Source organism: Phascolarctos cinereus, unplaced genomic scaffold, assembly GCF_003287225.1.
Source record: "Phascolarctos cinereus isolate Bilbo 61053 unplaced genomic scaffold, phaCin_HiC Scaffold_9;HRSCAF=440, whole genome shotgun sequence".
NCBI classification, from domain to species: Eukaryota; Metazoa; Chordata; class Mammalia; order Diprotodontia; family Phascolarctidae; genus Phascolarctos; species Phascolarctos cinereus.
Genome location: NW_027556402.1, coordinates 33832633 through 33839937, shown reverse-complemented (window position 1 = coordinate 33839937; position 7305 = coordinate 33832633). Strand labels below are relative to the sequence as shown.

The following is a 7305-nucleotide window of genomic DNA, read 5'->3' as shown; positions in this document are numbered from 1 at the left end:
CCTACAGCCAAAGCCTCTAAGAAAAATATGAATTGGTCTTAGGCCATGGAAGAGCTCCAAAAGGATTTTGAGAAGCAAGTAAGACAAGTAGAAGAAAAATTGGGAAGAGAAATTAGAGTGATGCGAGAAAATCATGAAAAATGAGTCAACAGCTTGCTAAAGGAGACCTAAAAAAAATTGCAGAAAATAACACCTTAAAAAATAGATGAACCTAAGGGCAGCTAGATGGCACAGTGGATAGAGCACCAGCCCTGGAGTCAGGAGGACCTGAGTTCAAATGGCCTCAGACACTTATTAGCTGTGTGACCCTGGCCAAGTCACTTAACCCAAATTGCCTAAAAATAAAAAATAAAATTAGACTAACCAAATGTTAAAAGTCTTTCAAAAAGGCAATGACAAAAAGAATGCCTTAAAAAGCAGAATTGGACAGATGGAAAAGGAGGCTCATTGAAGAAAATAATTCCTTAAAACTTAGAATGAAGCAAATGGAAGCTAATGACTCTATGAGAAATCAAGAAATTATAAAACAAAACCAAAAGAATGAAAAAAGAGAAGACAATGAAATACCTCATTGGAAAAACAACTGACCTGGAAAATAAATCCAGGAGAGATCATTCAAAAATTACTGGACTACCTGAAAGCCGTGTTAGAAAAAAGAGCCTAGATATTATCTTTCAAGAAATTATCAAGGAAAACTGCCCTGATATTCTAGAACCAGAGGATAAAATAGAAATTGAAAGAATCTACTGATTACCTCAATTCTAATTTTTAACAAATTGTTTTCTTCTATTAGATTTTGTACCTTCTTCCCCATTTGGTCAATTGTATTTTTTAGGGACTTGTTTTCTTCAGTGTACTTTTTTTCTAGTTGGCCAATTGCATTTTTTGAGGGCTTCTGTTTTACAGTTAGTTTCTGTCCTTCCTTTTCCAAGCTATTGACTCTCTCCTACCTTTCATTTCTTTTGCCGTTTTTTCTTCTACCTCTTTCATCTAACCTTTGAAATCCTTCTTGAGCTCTTCTAAGAAGGCTTTTTGGGCTTTAGACCAGTAAATATTCCCTTTTGAGGTTCCAGATGTGGGTTTGTTGACACTGTTGTCCACTTCAGAATTTTTGCCTTGATCTTCACTGTTCTGATAATATGAATCTATTGTATGTTTCTTTTTGCTCATAGTGTTTGCTTATTCCCTGGCCTTTAAAGAGATTGAGCTCTCCTGCTGGGGAGCCGAGAGCACTGACTCAAGCTTCTGGCGTTGGGAGCCTGGGGCCTGGTCATTGGTTTTGTGTGCTGGGGCCTTGGAGGCTGTAGGGTTCTGGCAGTTTAACTGGTGTTGGGCTGGAATCAGCAACACTGGAACTCTAGGGGTAGGCTTGGGTAGTGTGTCTCCTGGAGATTTCCTGCTCACCTTTCCTTCCTTTTGCTTTCTTCAGCTCCTTTCAGATGGATGTTGCAGGATGTTTTTATCCTCTTGGGGCCCCTTGGAGCTGTTTCCCTTAGTTTTGATGAGGCACTGGAAGATCTGGTTGCTGTAGAATGCCCAGGCACCTGGTGGTTTTCCAAATGGGTTTCCACTGGGAGAACTCACTGAGGCACTCAGGGATCCAGGTGTTGGTGTTTGCCTGCTCCACCACCTGAGTTTCAGGATCTCCTGGTATGGGAGGGTGGGGCTTTCTTTTAGCTTGCTGGATGCCTTCCATTTTGTACTGCTTCCCTTCCCCCGGGGCCAGAGGGGCCTTTCCTGTTAATCCCTCAAGCTACCTGGGCTACCAGGCTGTTGCACCTGTCTTTATTCTGTTTCAGCTATTCTAGGGTTTCTCCTGGGGTGATATTTTCTGGGCTATTTCAGAGGCTAATAAGGGAGGGGAAGAGCAACTTACCTCTTACACCACCGTCTTGGCTACCGGAAGTGGAACCTGAGAATAGGATAAGTGGAGGGAAATATATATAGTTAGTCTTTTACCACATAAATATTATGAAAATGTTTTGCATGACTACAAATGTATAATCTATATTGAATTACTTGCCTTCTCAGTGAGGCTTGGGTAGGGAGAGAGGGAGGGAGAGAATTTGGAACTCAAGATTTTTAAAATGAATGTTAAAAAGTGTTTATACATGCAACTAGGAAATAAAATATACAAGCAATGGGGTATAGAAATCTATCCTGCCATACAGGAAAAAAAGAAGAGCAAAAAGATAAGAGAGGGGGTATGATAGAAGGGAGAACAGATTGGGGGAAGAGAATATACACCATTGGGGTAGGGAGAGGGGAGAAATGTGGAGAAAATTTGGAACTCAAAATCTTTTGAAAGTGAATGTTGAAAACTAAAAATTAATAAATTATTTAGTTAAAAAAAAAAGAAACCCCTAAATGAGATCATGAAGAGTTGGACACAACTGAAAAATGACACAATAGTCAAATATTCCTTTCCTTCATAATATCTAATCAATAAACAAGATTAGTCACCCACACCGAGTGATTCCTTCACTTTATTGTGAAGAGAGAACAGTGAATTGTGATCAAGCATTTATGGAGTACCCACTATCTATGCTGGGCACTTTACAAATAGCATCTCTTTTGATCCTCACAATATCCCTGGAAGGTAGGTGCTATTATTGTCCCCATTTTACAGATGAGGAAACTGAGGCAAACAAAGGTGAAGTGACTTGCATTAAGTCTTAAGTATTTGAGGCTGAATTTGAGCTTCGGTCTTTCTGACTCCAAGCCCAGAGCTCTAGCCACCATGCCACCTTCCCCAAAGTGCCAAGCAAGCCCTACTCCAGAGTCTGAAGGAGTATAAAACCCTCATCTGGTGGGTTCCACATTGATTATCAATTAAGCAGCTAGTATTCCAAACTGGTTTGATGTGGTGATAGCCCTAAATGGCATGATTAAATCTCTTCAGCCAGTTGTTAACAAAATATTCTCTCTCTACAGTACCCAATGACCCTTTCCTTCTCCCAAATTTGTATAATGCTCTTTTCAGACAAGTTTCTGGCACCCAGCTTTTGTCCTGGACTCTCTAATCTTGGGGACTTGGCATCTGTCCCCTGTGCTTGAATGGATGGCTCCTCTCCACCTTTCCTCCACTCTGGAGTTCCAGGATCACAGATGAGTGATTAAGCCTAGATATCCTCCTCTCACAAGGAGGAAGAAGCATCAGCCCCACAGAGTGATCTAACTGGCTAGGTGGCCTGGTGGATAGAGCACTGGACCCATAGTCAGGAAGAACCGAGTTTGAATCCTACCTTAGACACTTGGGCTCTTGCCCTCATTTTCTCTTCTGTAACATTTGAATAAAGACATTACCTACTTTATAGTAAGAATCCAAAGAGATAGCACATGTGAAGAGTTTTGCCAGCTTAAAGTCCTTTGTAAATCTTAGCTCTTATCCTCACATGCTTTTTTTGTCCTTTTTGATGCCAATGGGCCTCAATACAGGCTCTCCTCCACATAGATCAGTACAGTGGATTCAAGTTCCCACAAGTAATTATGACCATCCCATGTCCCTTCTTCTTGTCCAGAAGTCAAGGGGAAACACACAAAGATGCCTCACATGCCCAAGTTCCCCTCTCCCTCTTCTTGTTACTTTTTTCAAAGTAGGCCCAGTGCCTGAGCCTGGGTCACTTTTACTATGGGACTGATTAACTCTCAGCCTCTTGGCTTTTCCTATGCTTTGTAACTGAACCTTGGTGGGTAAGCTTCATGGGCTAGAGAAGTTCAAGACTCCCTGCCTCTTCCTCCTTCTCCCCTACTGGAGCAGAATGAGGAGAGTATCTCATATCTCTCTACCCAAGATCATTATAAACTGAATAAGACTGTCTTATACATCCTTTTCATTAACTGGACAATGTATTGGGAGTGCAGTACACCTGGAATCAGGAACACTTCACTTCCAATCCGGCCTTGGACACTGGCTAGCTGTGTGACCCTGAGCAGGTCACTTAACTGCTATCTGGCTTAATTTCCTCATCTATAAAATGGGAATAATATCACCTCCTTCCCGGGGCAGTGGTGAAGATAAAAGAACGTTAAGTAAAGATTTTTTTTTCAATTTTTTGCATACTATTTAAAGGTTCCCTATTTTTCACCTCACAACTTCTGATCAATTATTCCAGGCATGACAGGTGCTTGAAAATATTCATCTAATGAATAAACAAGACAGGTAGGATTTGATCTTGCCTCTTCTCAAATCCATAGCCAGCCCTCTTTCTGCTATACAACCACAGAAGGCTGCCTCAACCATCCGCAAACTCATCTTATGAAGCAATTAAAAAAAATGTTATTAGAAAATTTAAAGGTTTAATAAACTAATTTACAGGGCCTCTCCTTTTGTTTAAATCTTCTAAATATGAGTGACAGTGGAAACATTTATACATTGAGTTAATAATTATTAATTGAATTAATAATTATTAATTAGACCCTGAGCAGTTCGAGGAAAATCAGGAGCCAAGGACAGCATCTAGCTAGAATTAATAAGGGACATTCTTCCTGAAAGGCTTAAGCAATGCATTAAATGGCATGATGCTATAATATTGCTAATGAAATGTCTGACAAAACTATCCAGCTTTTGTATTCATGTCCAACTAGGGAATCATACCATTATACCTTTGTCTCTAAGACATGTTATGGCTAAGGCACTATTTGCATAGAAGTTCCCCTTTTAAAAATGAGCATAAGCTGAAAAATTTACTTTTTTATGTCTAAGCAGTTTTGAATATGCCATATTGTAAAGGAACAAAAAGTCCTTTTACTTAAAAAAAAAGCTTGATTACTGAACAGTCTAATAATATCTTGATCGGAGTAGCTGAGTCTTTCATTGATCATTTTGTTACAAAGTAGCTGCTACTTTGAGAATAAAAGACAACAAGCAACCAACCAGCCCAGCAACTCTGTTACAATGTTCTTATTCTGCTGGCTTCACTTCTACATCAGCTCACATAAGTTTTCTCAGGTTTTTCTCAAATCATCCACTTCATCAATAGAAATAAATGTAAAAATCTTGCGGTTCAGTACAAAAATCAATTTCACAAGCAGAATTTCTATGTGAAAGGGACTTCAGCAGCCATATAGTCCAACATACACACATGCACAGATAATCTCCACAATATTATTATATACAATATTGTATAAGCCTACAGCTTCCTCAGGTGGTCCATTACAATTTGGGACATTCCTAATTATAAGAAGTTTTCCCTGACACTGATTCTAAGACTGCCTCATTGCATCTTTCACCCATCTTCCTGGTTCGATCCCCTATGGCCTGATTATATCGCTTTCTGGCTGTGCAGCTCTCTCTCATTTCTGAGGCTGCCTGTGCTCACTAAATGCCTGTTTCTATCACTTGAACACACAGATTCATAGATTGAAGCTTCACAAAAATCATTAGATTGTAAATTGCAGTAGCCTAAAGAAATGTGAGATGCGTAAATTTAGAGACATCTTCACTCCAAATGTTCATACAGACTATTTGTGCCTGACCTAGAGTAGAGCATGCCAGGCTTGTATTGGTCTGATATACCACAGTCAGACACATTGTATCCGGACTCCAACATGGTGATGTCATTTTTGGTCCTCTTGGAGAACAAAGGACCACAGCCAACCGATCAACCAATATGTATTTGAGAGGTCAGTAATGTAGTTTAGCAGGAGAGGAACAATGGCTTTGCTCCTGGTGTTTTGTTCCAGTATCCCCACACCACTCACTTGCATAGAAGAGAAAAGGAGTTATTGGGTTAATACTGTTGATTATCCCCTCCTGAATACTCTGTCTTCTTTGATTTCCATGACACTGCTCTCTCTTCACTTTACTCCTCTCTGTATGACTATCCCTTCTCAGTCTCATTCGATGGGTTCCTCCTGTCCACTAAGTGTGAGTGTCCCTTGAGATTCCATCCTTGGCCATCTTTCATTCTCTCTCTATACTCTTCCTCTTGATGATCTTAACTTAATCAGGTCCTGTGGGTTCAGGTATGATTTCTATACAGATTACTCCAATCTTCATATCCAGAGCTAATCTGCCTGTTGGACATTTTCAACTGGGCGGCCTGTAGAAAGAGGTGTACTGGAACTAGCTCATGTTGACTTTTGAGAGCTGATAGGTGAGCCTTTTAGTATGAGCCTTGAAATCTTGGGAACTAGAAAATGCTACAAATCAAGACTCAATTTATTGTTTTGTTGACTGTTGACTTAAAAGAGTAATGGAGGAAATGGTAATAATGCATATTAAATTTAAGTATGTCATGCATGCATTTCCTCCCTGGTTATTAAACATTTAAATCCCTGTCGATTTCTCAAACTCAGTATGTCCAAAACAAAGCCTATTCTGTTTTCCCCTAAACTGATCCCTTCTTCAAACTCCATTTATGATGATGGTGACTATTCTTCCTGTCACCCAGGTTAGAAAACTTGACTTGGAGTCATCCCCTACTCCCACAACCTCTAACCTAATTTGTGCCCTCATAACCTTCTACCTGAATTAAAGGCAATAGTCTCTCTCTATCACATATACACACATACACTCAGCAAATGGGGTTGAGTGACTTGCCTAGGAACACATAGTTACTAAATGTCTGAGGCCAGATTTGAACTCAAGGGCCTGTGCTCTATCCACTGCACCACCTAGCTGCCTTGGGGTAATAGTCTCTTAATTTGCCTACTGAATTCCAGTCTCTTCCTCTCTCAATCCATTTTCTGCATAGCTGCCCAATGAATCTTCCCAAATAAAGGTCTGAACATGATTTCCCATTCCTCTTACCCCCTCAAAAGTCTTAAGACCTTCACAACTTGATTCCAACCTCTATTTCCATCTTCTCTGTTGAGTCAAATTGACTTGCCAGGTGTTCCCCATACACGACTTGCCATTTGCCTCTGAGTCTTGGCACATGGTCCTCTATACTTTGAATATACTTCCTCCCCACTTCCATCTCATAGATCCTCTAATTTCCTTTATAGAATAACTCAGGTGACACTTTCTATATGCAGGATTTCCTGACCCCACCTCCCAATGAGTATTTAAAAAAATTTATTTTAGATTTGTTTGTATTTACCTCTTCATATACATCTTGATTATCCAGGCAGAATGTTAGCTCCTTGAATAGGTAGGAGTGCTCATTTTTTTTGTATCCCCAGTGTCCAGTGCAATATCTTATACAATATCTTACAAACACTAAGTGTTTAATAAATATTTAGTGAATTGAATTATACCAAGCTGCCTTCTTTATAAATTATCTCATGTTGTGCGGCTCACTGAACTATTACCATTAAGTATGTCTCATTTTCATTCACATTTAGTTAATAAGACAATTT

At 39.7% G+C, this 7305-nt stretch overlaps 1 pseudogene across 1 annotated transcript in view; it reads right to left on the bottom strand.

Annotated features, from left to right (window-relative positions):
- Positions 1–7305, bottom strand: part of LOC110209639 (alcohol dehydrogenase E chain-like) — a 164072-nt pseudogene that overhangs the window by 71935 nt on the left and 84832 nt on the right. The gene's annotated exons all lie outside the window — the stretch shown is intronic.